The following is a 15,125-nucleotide window of genomic DNA, read 5'->3' on the forward strand; positions in this document are numbered from 1 at the left end:
GGCTGAGCGCACTGGATACAGCAAAGGCTATGGGCCCCAAAAACATCCCGGCTGGATAAGTCTTATGCACAAAAAGTAAGGCAAATTCAATCCGGCCAATTACTGCCCCATCAGTCTACTCTCAATCATCAGCAAAGTGATGGAGGGTGTCATCGACAATGCTATAAAGCGGCACTTACTCATTAATAAACTGCTCACCAATGCTCAGTTTTCACTCTCTCTCTCACCTCACCTCAGAATTCAAGAGATAGAATGAGAGTGACTGCCCTTGACATCAAGTCATCACTTGACCAAGTGTGGCATCAAGGAGCCCTGGTAAAACTGAAGTCAATGGGAATCAGGAGGAATACTCTCCACCGGCTGGAGTCATACCTAGCACAAAGGAAGATGGTTCTGGTTGTTGGAGGTCAATCATCCCAACCCCAGAATATCGCTCCAGGAGTTCTTCAGGGCAGTGTCCTAGGCCCAACCATCTTCAGCTGCTTTATCAATGACCTTCCCTCCATCTTAAGGTTAGAAATAAGGAAGTTTGCTGATGATTGCAGTGTTCAGTTCCATTCGCAACTCCTCAGAAAATGAAGCAGTCCATGCCTGCATGCAGCAAGACCTGGATGACATTCAGGCTTGGGCTGATTTGTGGCAAGTTACAATCGTACCACCTAAGTGCCAGGCAATGACCATCTCCAATAAGCGAGAGCCTAACCACCTTCCCTTGATATTCAACGGCATTACCATCACCGAATCCCCCACCATCAACATCCTGGGGGTCACCATTGACCAGAAATTTAACTGGACCATCCACATAAATACTGTGGCAAAGAGAGTGGGTCAGAGGCTGGGTATTCGGCGACGAATGGCTCACTTCCTGACTCCCCAAAGTCTTTCCTCCATCTACAAGACCCAAGTCAGGAGTGTGATGGAATACTCTCCACTTGCCTGGATGAGTGCAGCTCCAACAACACTCAAGAACCTCGACACCATCCAGGACAAAGCAGCCTGCGTGATTGGCACCCCATCCACCACCTTCAACATTCACTCCTTCCACCACTGGCGCACCGTAGCTGCAATGTGTACCATCTATAAGATGCACTGCGGCAACTCACCATGGCTTCTTTAGCAGCACCTCTCAAAATCATGAACGCTACCACTTAGAAGGACAAGGGCAGCAGACTCATCGGAGCACCATCACCTGCAAGTTCCCCTCCAAGTTACATGCCATCCTGATTTGGATATATATCGCCGTTCCTTCATCGTCGCTGGGGCAACATCCTGGAACTCCCTCTCTAATAGCACTGTGGTAGTACTTTCACCACAAGGACTGCAGCAGTTCAAGAAGGCGGCTCATCACCACCTTCTCAAGGGAAATTAGGGATAGGCAATAAATGCTGGCCTTGCCAGCGACACCCACATCACAGAACTAATATAAAAAAGTTCTGCATGCTTACTTATACATATGTATAGAACTTAGCTCCCAAGTCATACATTTTGAATGCTTAAAGAGTATGGGTAGAGTCACATTGGGACCCAGCTTCACAGTTATAGTGCCACCTTTACATTACTGCTGGAAATTGCTTCACAGTATGCAAAAGTAGCAGCATAACTTCACCCTTAGATATCAGATATGCGCTAATAACCAATGGTGATCTCATTGCCATGATACAGTGAGACTGTTGTTTAAAGGGAGATATGAACTTACCCCCTTATGGTACTAGAGAGCTGGATGAATAAAACAATACTTTATAAAGTGATCTACAGTATTACCTCATGTGTTTTTAAGTAGCCATTGGGGTGAGGACATGAATAGGAAAGTGGAGGAGGCAGAAAGAATCACAAAGAAAAGCAGCACTACAAAAGCCACTGAGAATAGGAACGTTAGTGCAGAAAAATTGGGTGTGGGAAATAAAAACATAAATGAGAAGTAGCAAATGCTAAAGGAAAATAGTTAGTATTTGTAAAGCGCGGAAGTGAGTTCAGGGAGTCGTAACCAATAAAATACAAGAGGAAATTCAGGGATCTAGTAATGAGGAGACAGAACATGACTGCAGGAGATTAGGAACCAGAAATACATGAAGGCCAAGAACAGAACGCAAAGCATGAGCTGTCATAGTAGACTCATTCAGTCACAGCAAGACAAACATGTAGGCAAGTGCCTGGGACAGAGTCAAGGCAGGCTAGAGTCTTAGGGCTAGAACCTCTGTTATATATGTAAACTTGCATTTACTCTGTACAGCCACCAGAGGGTTCATCTCCTGGAGTCCCAAGGGATTCCATAATCCCTTGGGAGCACAGGCATTTAAGGAGGCCTCACAGGTTGGAGAGGCACTTTGGAGACCTGCAATAAAAAACTAAGGTCACACTTTACTTTGAGCTCACAGTATTCAGTCTGACTCTTTCTCCATATATAACAACTGACGACGAGATACAGATAGCGAACCCAAAGATGCAGAGAACAGTGGGCATCCTGGAGAAATTCTCGGAGGGAGATGATTGGAGCGACTTGACTAATAATTTGTGGCCAACAAGCTAGATGGGAAAGAGAATGCTGCCAAATGAAGGGCGATCCTCCTCATCGTCTGTGGGGCACCAACATATGGCCTCATGAAGAATCTGCTCACTCCAGCGAAACCCACCGAGAAATCGTTCGACGAATTGTGCACACTGGTCCAAGAGCATTTGAACCCTAAGGAAAGCGTTCTGATGGTGAGGTACCGGTTCTACACCGACAAAACGTCTGAAGGCCAGGAAGTGGCTAATTCTGTCGCCAAGCTAAGATGCCTTGCACGACATAGCGAATTTGAAGGACATTTGGAGCACATGCTCAGAGACTTTTTCGTACTTGGCATTGGCCACGAAACCATACTTCGCAAGCTTTTGACTGTAGAGACGCCAACCTTGAGTAAGGCCATAGCGATAGCCCAGGCGTTCATTGCCACCAGTGACAATACGAAGCAAATCTCTCAGCACACAAGTACTGCTACAAGTACTGTGAACAAAGTGATTATGTTTTCGAATCGTAACGTCCAGGGCAGGTCACACATACCTGCAGCTGCACGTCCGCAGATGTCTCAGAGTCCACCATCAAAGGTGATGAATGCAAGGCCATTAACACCTTGTTGGCGCTGCGGGGGTGATCATCTTTTCCATTCATGTCGATTCAAAGGGTACGTTTGCAAGGGCTGTGGAACAATGAGACACCTCCAACGTATGTGCAGGCGAGCTGCAAATCCTGTTAAATCTGCAAACCACCATGTTGCAGAGGAGGACAGATCCACGGAGGATCACGACAAACCAGAGCCTCAGACTGAGGAAGCAGAGGTACATGAGGTGCGCTCATTCACCACGAATTGTCCCCCGATAATGCTAAATGGATTCCTGGTGGCAATGGAGCTGGACACGGGCGCGAACCAGTCCATCATGGGCAAAAAGACTTTCGAAAGATTGTGGTGCAACAAGGCCTCAATGCCAGCCTTAACTCCAGTTCGCACGAAACGAAGAACTTACACAAAAGAACCGATTCCTGTAATCGCCAGTGCTACCATAAATGTCTCCTACGATGGAGCGGTGAACAAGCTACCACTTTGGGTGGTACTGGGCGATGATCCCACACTACTCAGCAGGAGCTGACTAGGAAACATACCCTGGAACTGGGACGACGTCCAAGCGCTATCGCCCGCTGACGACACTTCGTGTGCCCAGGTCTTAAACAAATTTCCTTTGCTGTTCGGTCCAGACAGCAAGAAATTCCAAGGAGCAAAATTGCAGATCCACCCAATTTCAGGGGCGCAAGCCATCCATCACAAGGCGAGAGCAGTACCGTACATGATGAAAGGGTAGAGATTGAGCTTGACCGGTTTCAAGGAGGGGGTATAATTTCACCGATCGAGTTCAACGAGTGGGCCAGTCCTATCATCCCAGTCCTCAAGGGAGACGACACCATTAGAATCGGTGGCGATTACAAAGTAACTATCAATCATTTCTCCCTGCAGGACCAATACCCACTACCAAAGGCCGACGACCTTTTTGCAATGCTGGCGGGAGGAAAGACATTCATGAAGCTCGATCTGACTTCAGCCTACATGACGCAAGAACTGGAGGAATCATCGAAGGCCCTCACCTGCATCAACACGCACAAAGGTCTTTTTGTTTATAACAGATGCCCTTTTGGAATCCGATCAGCGGTGGCGATATTCCAGAGAAACATGGAAAGCTTACTGAAGTCGGTCCCGCACACCGTGGTCTTCCAGGACAACATCTTGGTCACAGGTCGGAACATAGTCGAGCATCTGCAACACCTGGAGGAGGTTCTTAGTCGACTCAACCGCATGGGGCTCAGGTTAAAACGCTCAAAGTGCATTTTCCTGACGCTTGAAGTGGAGTTCTTGGGAAGGAGGATTGCGACGGATGGCGTCAGGCCAACCAACGCGAAGACGGAGGCAATCGAGAACGCACCGAGGCCACAGAACGTGACGGAGCTGCGGTCGTTTCTGGGACTCTTGAACTACTTTGGTAACTTCTTACTGGGTCTCAGCACACTGTTAGAACACTGCATGTCTTACCGAATGGGTTTGGGGCAAAAGCCAAGAAAATGCCTTTGTAAAAGCGAGAAAATTGTTCAGCTCAAACAAATTGCTTGTGTTGTAGGATCCATGTAAGCGTTTGGTACTAGCATGTGATGCATCGTCATATGGCGTCGGGTGTGTATTGCAACAAGCTAATGATTTCGGGAAACTGCAACTGGTTGCTTATGCAGCCAGGAGACTGTCTAAGATTGAGAGAGCCTACAGCATGATTGAGAAAGAAGCGTTAGCGTATGTCTATACGGTAAAGAAAATGCATCAATACCTGTTTGTGCTAAAATTCGAATTGGAAACTGACCATAAGGCACTTATATCCCTGTGTTCTGAGATTAAATGGATAAATACCAATGCATCGGCCCGCATCCAGAGATGGGCGCTCACGTTGTCCGCATACAACTACGCCATCTGCCACAGGCCAGGCACAGAAAACTACGCCGATGCTCTCAGTAGGCTGCCACTGCCCACCAAGGGGGTGGAAATGGTGCAGCCTGCAGATATAGCCATGGTTATGGAAGCATTTCAGAGTGAGCAATCACCTGTCACGGCCCAGCAGATCAAAATCTGGACAAGCCAGGACCCCTTATTATCTTTGGTCAAAAGCTGTGTGCTTCACGGGAGCTGGTCCAGTGTCCCAGTGGAAATGCAGGAAGAGATAAAGCCGTTCCAGCGGCGCAAATGTGAAATGTCGATATAGGCAGACTGCCTTCTGTGGGGCAATCGTGTAGTGGTCGCCAAGAAGTGCAGAGACACCTTCATCAATGACCTCCACAATACCCACCCAGGCATCGTAATGATGAAAGCGATAGCCAGATCACACGTGTGGTGGGCCGGTATCGATGCGGATATAAGAGTTCTGCGTTCACAGATGTAATACATGCTCGCAGTTAAGCAATGTACCCCAGGAGGCACCACTAAGTTTATGGGCTTGGCCCTCCAAACCGTGGTCTCGGGTAGACATCGACTATGCAGGCACGTTGTTGGGTAAAATGCTCCTTGTGGTTGTAGACGGGTATTCCAAGTGGATTGAATGTGAGATAATATCGGCTAGCACGTCCGCTGCCGCTACTGAAAGCCTACCGGCCTTGTTTGCCACTCACGGCTTACCCGATGCCCTGACGGGCCATGTTTTACCACTGCTGAGTTCAAAGAATTCATGACCCGTAACGGGATCAAACATGTCACATCTTCCCCATTTAAACCAGCGTCCAATGGTCAGGCAGAGAGAACAATGCAAACCATCAAACAAGGCTTGAAGATGGTAACTGAAGGCTCACTGTAGACTCGCCTATCCAAAGTCCTGCTTAGCTAACGCACGAGACCCCACTTGCTCACTGGGATCCCACCTGCTGAACTGCTCATAAAAAGAGTACTTAAGACAAGGCTCTCGTTAGTTCACCCTGATCTACATGAACAGGTAGAGAGCAGGCGGCTTCAACAAAGTGCATACCATAATAGCGCAAATGTGTCACGCGAGATTGAAATCAATGATCCTGTATTTGTATTGAATTATGGACCAGGTCCCAAGTGGCTTCCCGGCACTGTCGTGGCCAAAGAGGGGAGCAGGGTGTTTCGGGTCAAACTTTCAAATGGACTCATTCACTGGAAACACTTGGACCAAATCAAACTCAGATTCACGGGACTATCCTGAGCAACGCACCTTGGACCCTACCTTTTTTGATTCCCTAACATACACACCAGTGGCAACCAGCACCACGGTTGACCACGAAGCAGAACTCATTATCCACAGCAGCCCAGCAGGGCCCAACACACCAGGCAGCCCAGCAAGGCCAACTGCACAACAGCCCACTGAGGGCCCAACAAATGATTCAACAATACCAGCTTTCACATCGAGACAATCAACCAGGGCAAGAAGGGCCCCCGATTGACTCACATTGTAAATAGTTACACTATTGACTTTGAGGGACGGGTGGGGGGGCAGGGGGGGGGGGCGGGGTAGTGCTGTTACATATGTAAACTTGTATTTACTCTGTACAGCCACCAGAGGGCTCATCCCCTGGAGTCCCAAGGGATCCCATAATCCCTTGGGAGCACAGGTATTTAAGGAGGACTCACATGTTGGTGAAGCACTCTGGAGACCTGCAATAAAAGACTACGGTCACACTTTATTTTGAGCTCACAATGTTCAGTCTGACTCTTTCTCCATACATAACAACCTCCACTTTGTTTGCATGCTTAACGTCCATTTTTCCGCAGAAATGACGTATGACGCCCATATATCGCCCATTTTGGTACAAAATAGAAACTGGCGGGCATTTTTCGGAAACTTATCACTCAGCTTAGCTTTCCCTATGTGCTTAACGGTGAGAAAAAATATTACCGCCCGCCCACTTTATTTGGGCGGAATCAGCAGAATGGGATAATTCAACGCCCATAATATCGGCCGTTATTTTTCGCACAGAAATAACGCCGAGATTCAACATTAACACCCGCCCACTGTTTTTTGTTGTAAAGAGCATATTTACCCAAACTAGCAGCCATGGAGATTGAGTGCCCATCGTCAATTTCACCACCTCACACACATATCGTTCAGAATATCGCTCGCTCAAAAAAACGCTCACAAAAAGTGGAACTAACTGGAACGAACGGCAGCATTTGTTAAATCGCTCTCTTACGTGAGGAGCTGAGATCTGAAAGATTTGCCTGAAAGAGCACTGATGTGAGTGACAACGCTGACACACTGCTGTGTGTGCAGCTCAGATATCAATGGTGTCCATCATCTTGGTGCCAGTTAAAGTTTACGTTGATTGAAGTTGTTATATTTAACCCTTTCATGGTAAGGAATCACCAGTGTGCAATGGTCCAGCTATCTGAGCCAATGCGCAACAAGGTTATGTTCAATAATAAAATTTAATATCAACATTGGTGTGAACGTAAGAACATAAGAAATAGGAACAGGAGTAGGCCATACGACCCCTCGAGCCTGCTCCGCCATTCAATAAGATCATGGCTGATCTGATCATAGACACAGCTCCACTTCCCCGCCCGCTCCCCATAACCCCTTATCCCCTTATCGTTTAAGAAACTGTCTATTTCTGTCTTAGATTTATTCAATGACCCAGCTTCCACAGCTCTCTGTGGCAGCGAATTCCACAGATTTACAACCCTGTGAGAATAAATTTCTCCTCATCTCAGTTTTAAATGGGCAGCCCCTTATTCTAAGATCATGTCCTCTAGTTCTAGTCTCCTCCATCAATGAAAACATCCTCTCTTCATCCACCCTGTCAAGCCCCCTCATAATCTTATACATTTTGGTAAGATCACCTATTCTTCTGAATTCCAATGTAGAGGCCCAGCCTACTCAACCTTTCCTCATAAGTCAACCCCCTCATTCCCGGAATCAACCTAGTGAACCTTCTCTGAACTGCCTCCAAAGCAAGTATATCCTTTCATAAATATGGAAACCAAAACTGCACGCAATACTCCAGATGTGGTCTCACCAATACCTTATATAGCTGTAGCAAGACTGCCCTACTTTTATAATCCATCCCCTTTGCAATAAAGGCCAAGATACCATTGGCCTTCCTGATTACTTGCTGTAGCTGCATACTATCCTTTTGTGTTTCATGCACAAGTACCCCAGGTCCCGCTGTACTGCGGCACTTTACAATCTTTCTCCATTTAAATAATAACTTGCTTTTCGATTTTTGCATGACCTCACACTTTCCAACATTATACTCCATCTGCCATATTTTTGCCCACTACTTAGCCTGTCTATGTCCTTTCGCTAATTTTTTGCGTCCTCCTCACGTATTGCTTTTCCTCCCATCTTTGTATTGTCAATAAACTTGGCTACGTTACACTCAGTCCCTTCTTCCAAGTCATTAAATAGTTGGGGTCCCAGCGCTGATCCCTGCGGCACCCCACTAGTTACTGGTTGACAACCAGAGAATGAACCATTTATCCCTACTTTCTGTTTTCTGTTCGTTAGCCAATCCTCTACCCATGCTAATATATTACCCCGAACCCCGTGACCTTTTATCTTGTGTAATAATCTTTTATGTGGCACCTTGTCAAATGCCTTCTGGAAGTCCAAATATACCACATCCACTGGTTCCCCTTTATCCACCCTGTTCGTTACCTCCTCAAAGAACTCCAGCAAATTTTTGAAACAAGACTTCCCCTTCATAAATCCATGCTGACTTCCTGACCAAATTATACCTTTCCAAATGTCCTGCTACTGCTTCTTTAATAATGGACTCCAACATTTTCCCAATCACAGATATTAGGCTAGCTGGTCGATAGTTTCCTGCTTTTTGTCTGCCTCCTTTTTTAAATAGGGGCGTTACATTTGCAGTTTTCCAATCTGTTGGGACCTCCCCAGAATCCAGGGAAAGTTGGTAAATTACAACCAATGCATCCACAATCTCTGCCGCTACTTCTTTTAAGACCCTAGGATGCAAGCCATCAGGTCCAGGGGATTTATTTGCCTTTAGTCCCATTATCTTACTGAGTACCACCTCCTTAGTGATTGTGATTGTGTTAAGTTTCTTCCCCCCCATAGCCCCTTGACTATCCACTGTCAGAGTATTGTTAGTGTCCTCTACCGTGAAGACTGACACAAAATATTTGTTCAGAGTTTCTGCCATCTCCATGTTCCCCATTACTAATTCCCCGGTCTCGTCCTCTAAAGGACCAACATTTACTTTAGTCACTTTTTTCCTTTTTATATACCTATAGAAACTCTTTCTATCTGTTTTTATATTTTGTGCTAGTTTACTTTCATAGTCAACCTTCCCTTTCTTAATCATTTTTTTAGTCGTTCTTTGCTGGCTTTTAAAAGCTTCCCAGTCATCTGTCTTCCCACTAGTTTTGGCCACTTTGTATGCCCTTGTTTTTAATTGGATACCGTCCTTTATTTCTTTAGTTAGCCACGGATAGCTATCTTTTCTCTTACACCCTTTCCTCCTCGTTGAAATATATTTTCCTTGAGAGTTCTGAAATATGTACACCACTGTTCATCAACTGTCCTACACTTTAATCTATTTTCCCAGTCCACTTTACCCAACTCTGCCCTCATACCTTCAAAGTCTCCTTTATCTAAGCTTAGTACGCTGGTTAGAGATCCAACTTTCTCACCCTCCATCTGAATTTGAAATTCAATTATGCTATGATCACTCATTCCGAGGGTATCCTTTACTAGAAGATTGTTTATTAATCCTGTCTCATTACACAGGACCAGATCTAAGATAGCCTCCTGGTTGGTTCTGTTACAGACTGCTCAAGGAACCCGTCCCTTATGCACTCTATGAACTCCTCCTCAAGGCTACCCTGACCAATTTGATTTGTCCAATCAATATGCAGGTTAAAATCACCCATGATTGTTGCTGTTCCCTTTTTACAAGCCCCCACTATTTCCTGGTTTATGTCCCGACCAACAGAGTTGCTACTGTTAGGTGGTCTATAGACTACGCCCGTCATGACTTTTTCCCGTTATTGGGCACAAGTTTCGGGTGGAGTTGCTCCAATTTTTTTTAGTTTGGAGTATCTTAGAAATCGCAATGCTCAGCATTTAGTTTGCTCCAGTTCTAGTGAGTTAGTTTAGTTTTGTTTTAGTTCAGTTTTTTTTTCAAAAGGAGGTTTTGTCCAGCCACTTAGGCCTGTTTTGCAAGTTTAGGCAGCGAAAACTTACTCCAAACTAACTTAGAATGGAGTAAGTGTCCACTTTTGTAAGTTCTGAAAAACCTTACCTAGAGTTAAGTTCAGTGCAGGCACAGCCAGAGATGGGGGGTGGATAGCATTAAACACATCACTTAAAACGGCCTAAAACCTCTTGCGATTATATTTTGTCTTATATCTGCTGAGTGAGGACAGTTGTTTCTCTTTTTATAAATAAGCAAGTGTAGGCTCCTGGCTGAGACAGATACATCAACATCAACATGGGGGGTCGGGGGCGCGGGGCGGGCGGAAGTTAGAGGATTATCCAAAGCACTAAACACCTTCACAACAACATTAAAGGAGTCTAAGTACATTTAAAGCACCAAGCACTAAATGAAGCACAAAAAGTAATAAGCAATTAACAAATAAAAAATAGAAGGAACCCTGCACCTAAAGCACCAAGACCAAAGTAATAAGCAACCAATCAATAACAAATAAAAAATAAGTCCTAGCTTTATGTGAAGGGAAGGTCAGCCTCTCTGTGTTTCGGTCCATGTCTCTCTCTCTGTCAGTGTCTCTCACTCTCTCTCTCTGTCAGTGTCTCTCTCTCTCTCTGCAAGTGTCTCTCTGTGTTTCTGACAGTGAGGGATGGGGGGAGAGGGGGTGGAGGGAGGAAGGAGGGGCTGGAGGGAGGAGGGAGGGGGAGGAGGAGGAGGGAGGGGTTGGAGGTGGGAGGAGGGGGCAGGGGTGGAGGGGGAGGGAGGGAGGAGGAAGAGGGAGAGATTGGAGGGGGAAGGTGGGGGCAGAGGTGGAGGGGGGAGGGGCTGAACGGGAGGGCCGGTGGGGGGGGCTGCTGAATGGAGGCTGAACGTGGGGGGCGGTGGTGAACAGAGACTGAACGCGGAGTGGGGGAGGGGTGAACATCCTGAGTATAACACACTTAATTTATTTACGATTAGATGTTCTATCAATTCTTCAAAACTCAATAATGTTCTTGAAATGTTGAGGTCAAGCATTCATAGATCAGGCAAACAGTATACATGCAATAGTACTTAACTATACACATAACAGATAGTACTTCAACCACACTTACGATTACAATAACTTCACTTAGCCTGCAGAGATTCGGGGGCGAGGAGCTACTGCATATGCGCGCACACTCTAGCGCGCATGTGCAGAGGTCCCGGTACTGTTTTCAGTGCCGGGACCTGGCTCCGCCCCCCCACCCCTTGTGGTGTGCTATGCTGAGCCCGAAGACGTTCTGAGGAGCTCGGAGAATCACAAGGTAATTTTTCGGCGCCTTTTTATTCCAGAAAGTCGGCGCACTTTATGGAGGTGCGCCGTTTTTCCAGGGGGCGGAAACTTGGGCCCAATGTTCCTTTTCTCCACCCAAACTGTTTCAACATCCTGATCATTTGAGCCAATATCGTTTCTTACTATTGCAGTGATTCCATCCTTTATCAATAGAGCTATCCCACCTTCTTTTCCTTTCTGTCTGTCCTTCCGGATTGTCAAGTATCCCTGAATATTTAATTCTCAGTCCTGGTCACCTTCCAACCACGTCTCTGTATTGGCTATCAGATCATATCCAGTTGTCTCAATTTGTGCCGTCAACTCATCTATTTTGTTACATATGCTACATGCATTTAGACAAAGTGCCTTTAAATTTGTTTTTTTACCCTTTTTTCCCACTTGTTTCTGTTATATATGTGGACTTGTATTTACTCTGTACAGCCACCAGAGGGCTCCCAAGGGATCCCATAATCCCTTGTCAGCGCAAGTATTTAAGGCTTCACAGGTTGGAGAGGCACTTTGGAAACCTGCAATAAAAGACTAAGGTAACATTTTACTTTGAGCTCACATTGTTCGGTCCATAGACAACATCTGGCGACGAGATACAGATAGCGAACCCAAAGATGCAGAGAACAGTGGGCAGCCTGGAGAAATTTTCGGAGGGAGATGATTTGGAAACTTTTGTGGAGCGACTCGACCAATACTTCGTGGCCAACGAGCTAGATGGGGAAGAGAGCGCTGCCAAAAGTAGAGCGATCCTCCTCACTGTCTGTGGGGCACTAATGTATAGACTCATGAAGAATCTTCTCACTCCAGCGAAATCCACGGAGAAATCGTACGACGATTTGTGCACACTGGTCCGAGAGCATTTGAACCCGAAGGAAAGCGTTCTGATGGTGAGGTACCAGTTCTACACTTACAAAAGGTCTGAAGGCCAGGAAGTGGCGAGTTATGTCACCGAGCTGAGATGCCTTGAGACAACTCACTTTCCTTCCCCCTTCTCCTTCTTCGTCCCACCTCGTATGGGGGGTGCCGAGGGGGCAACATTCTCTGATGCAGAAGCAGGATCTTGGTCCTTGCTCTCATCTGTCGTTCACAGTGGTGGTGCGGAACCTTGGGATGGAGTCACGCGCTCGGGGACCACTGGGAGACCTGTGGCAGCAGTGTTCCTGGCTATCGCATCCAGGGACTCCGCCATGCGCGGAATGCACTCGATCATGGTGGCCAGCTGTCGGGATATCCCCTCCAATGCTTCGATGAGCTGGTAACCAATGTCGACAGTCCTCCTGGACAACTGTACCATCTCTCCACTCATGGACCAGACCTGCCCCGTCCACGCGGCCTCCGCAGGTTCGGCACCGTCCTGGGGACAAATGGGGTGCCCTGTGGAGAGGTGCTTGGGGCCGGTACCTCCAGAGTGGAGGAGGGAATGATCGGAGGACCATTAGATGGCCTTGGGGTGGAATGGTTTCTGGAGCGTGGTAATGCAGGTTCTTCAAAGTCCGCGCTCTCATCCGTGGAGAACAGACCCAACGGATTGACGGACGAGAATCGGAGCTCCTCAGCACCAGATGTAGTAGGATCGTCCGCCGACTCCGGCCCCGCGCCCCCACCTTCTGGCCTCTGTGGTCTTGCATGGGGCCGCGCTGCAAAACACAAATGAGATTATTAGAGAAGGGGGTGCTAGGGTCACAAAGTGAGATGAGGAGAAACTTCTTCACTCAGAGAGTTGTTAACCTGTGGAATTCCCTGCCGCAGAGAGTTGTTGATGCCAGTTCATTGGATATATTCAAGAGTGAGTTAGATATGGCCCTTACGGCTGAGGGGATCAAGGGGTATGGAGAGAAAGTAGGAAAGGGGTACCGAGGGAATGATCAGCCATGATCTTATTGAATGGCGGTGCAGGCTCGAAGGGTCGAATGGCCTACTCCTGCACCTATTTTCTATGTTTCTATGTTTCTATGAGTCCAGCGTTACACACAGCATATGCATGACAAAAGCACCACCTTTATCAAAATCATCACAGAAATCACATTTCATGACCATCAACATTGCACATTGCAATGATTTTCATTAGGCCAGCATTATTTCTATGACACTTTTAGAAATCATCTATCATACATGATTGTTCGGATATGAGTGGGTGTGGCATCTATAGGCGTTACATGATGCAATGGTGGAAGCTTTACTCATGTCGCATCACTTCAGGGTCTGCAGTTGCATCCGTGGCTGTCGGTGGTGCTTCCCCTCGAGTGCAAGCACTCGCTCCTCCATCTCTGTGATGTCACTGGGGACTGGTGGCCCCCCACCCGTTCGCCTCTGCACGGACCTCATCGTTGATAGCTTCTTCTGTAAAAGGTGACAGGACGACATGGCATGAGATCATTACATGATATCATTGCTAGGTACTGTCACAGAGAATGATACAACACATAACTGACCGATATAATCATGATTATTACGATTATTATCACTCCTTACCTAAAGACGTAAACCGTGACCGCAGGCCTTGAGTAAAACATTCCCGGTAAAAATGCAAGACCTCACATCTGCTGATAGTCACTCGTGACTGTTACAAATCAAATTATATAAAACATAAGTACATGTAAATCAATGTAATACTTACTCTTCCGGATCCAACAAGGTCGTTCCATCGTTTGCGGCATTGGTTGCCCTCACGCACCTCGTTGGTCGCCGATGAGACCACCTCTGCTATCTCGATCCATATCTTCTGGTATGCCTTTGAGGTGGGCTTTCCACGCCCTCCCTGTGTCAAATCACCCCAGCATAACTTGACCTCCTGCAGGAGGGAGGCATTTGCCTCGTCCGAGAACCTCCTTGCTCTTTTGCGGCCTCCAATGTGCCCCTCTCCCACCTCACTACTCTCTCCAGCGTCAGTCTCCACAACGTGCTGTGATGCCTCCTCCTCTCTCTCCATTATAGGCCAAATTCGGTCAAATATGTAGCTGGTAACAGCCACTTTTTGTTTGCCTACTTGCTGTGAAGCTCTAAAGTCTCCCTCCTTCCTCCCAAAGCAGCCACACCACACCCAGCCTCACCTTCAGTCCCTCTGAGCTCCCTCTTTCTCTGACTCTTCTTCTGCGCATGTCATGGTGACCCTTGACCTCCAGAATCACGGGAATCGAGCATTGCCATGCCGTTGCTAAGGACGGCCACACTTTACGGCAGCAGGTCAAAAAAATTTAACGCTACCGCCCATTTTATATCGCTCAAACTAACGGCCATTTTCAAAAGTGGAGACTCGGTGGTTTGAGAATGGGCGAGAAGCCGGCGATCTGAAAACCCTTTTTTACTGCTCACGCCGGAAAAACCACAAAAGTGGAGGTTCTAGCCCTTAGACTTTACTGAAAAGTGAGTTGAGGCCAGAAGTGTAACAGAGGGATAATGAGTATATTAAGGAAGCAGAGGTTGAGAAGTTGGACTGGACAGGGCACAACGTTATAAAGGGGTTAAAATATATCTTAGGCGACTGCGCAAAATGGGCATTAGTGAATCAGCAGCCCGTTTACACTACCCAATACTCTTTTTCAAGAAGGAAATGGAACAAAGTATTGGGCAGTGTGTAAAATGGGCTGCCGATTCTTATTGCCAATTTTACACTACCACCGAAGATTAATT

The 15,125-nt window shown here is 46.9% G+C and overlaps 1 protein-coding gene across 1 annotated transcript in view; it reads right to left on the reverse strand.

Moving 5' to 3' along the window:
- Nucleotides 1-15,125, reverse strand: part of LOC139259667 (cysteine-rich secretory protein LCCL domain-containing 1-like) — a 117,422-nt gene that overhangs the window by 81,545 nt on the left and 20,752 nt on the right. The window lies entirely within an intron of this gene.

The sequence above is a fragment of the Pristiophorus japonicus genome, chromosome 1 (genome assembly GCF_044704955.1).
Source record: "Pristiophorus japonicus isolate sPriJap1 chromosome 1, sPriJap1.hap1, whole genome shotgun sequence".
Taxonomy (NCBI): Eukaryota; Metazoa; Chordata; class Chondrichthyes; family Pristiophoridae; genus Pristiophorus; species Pristiophorus japonicus.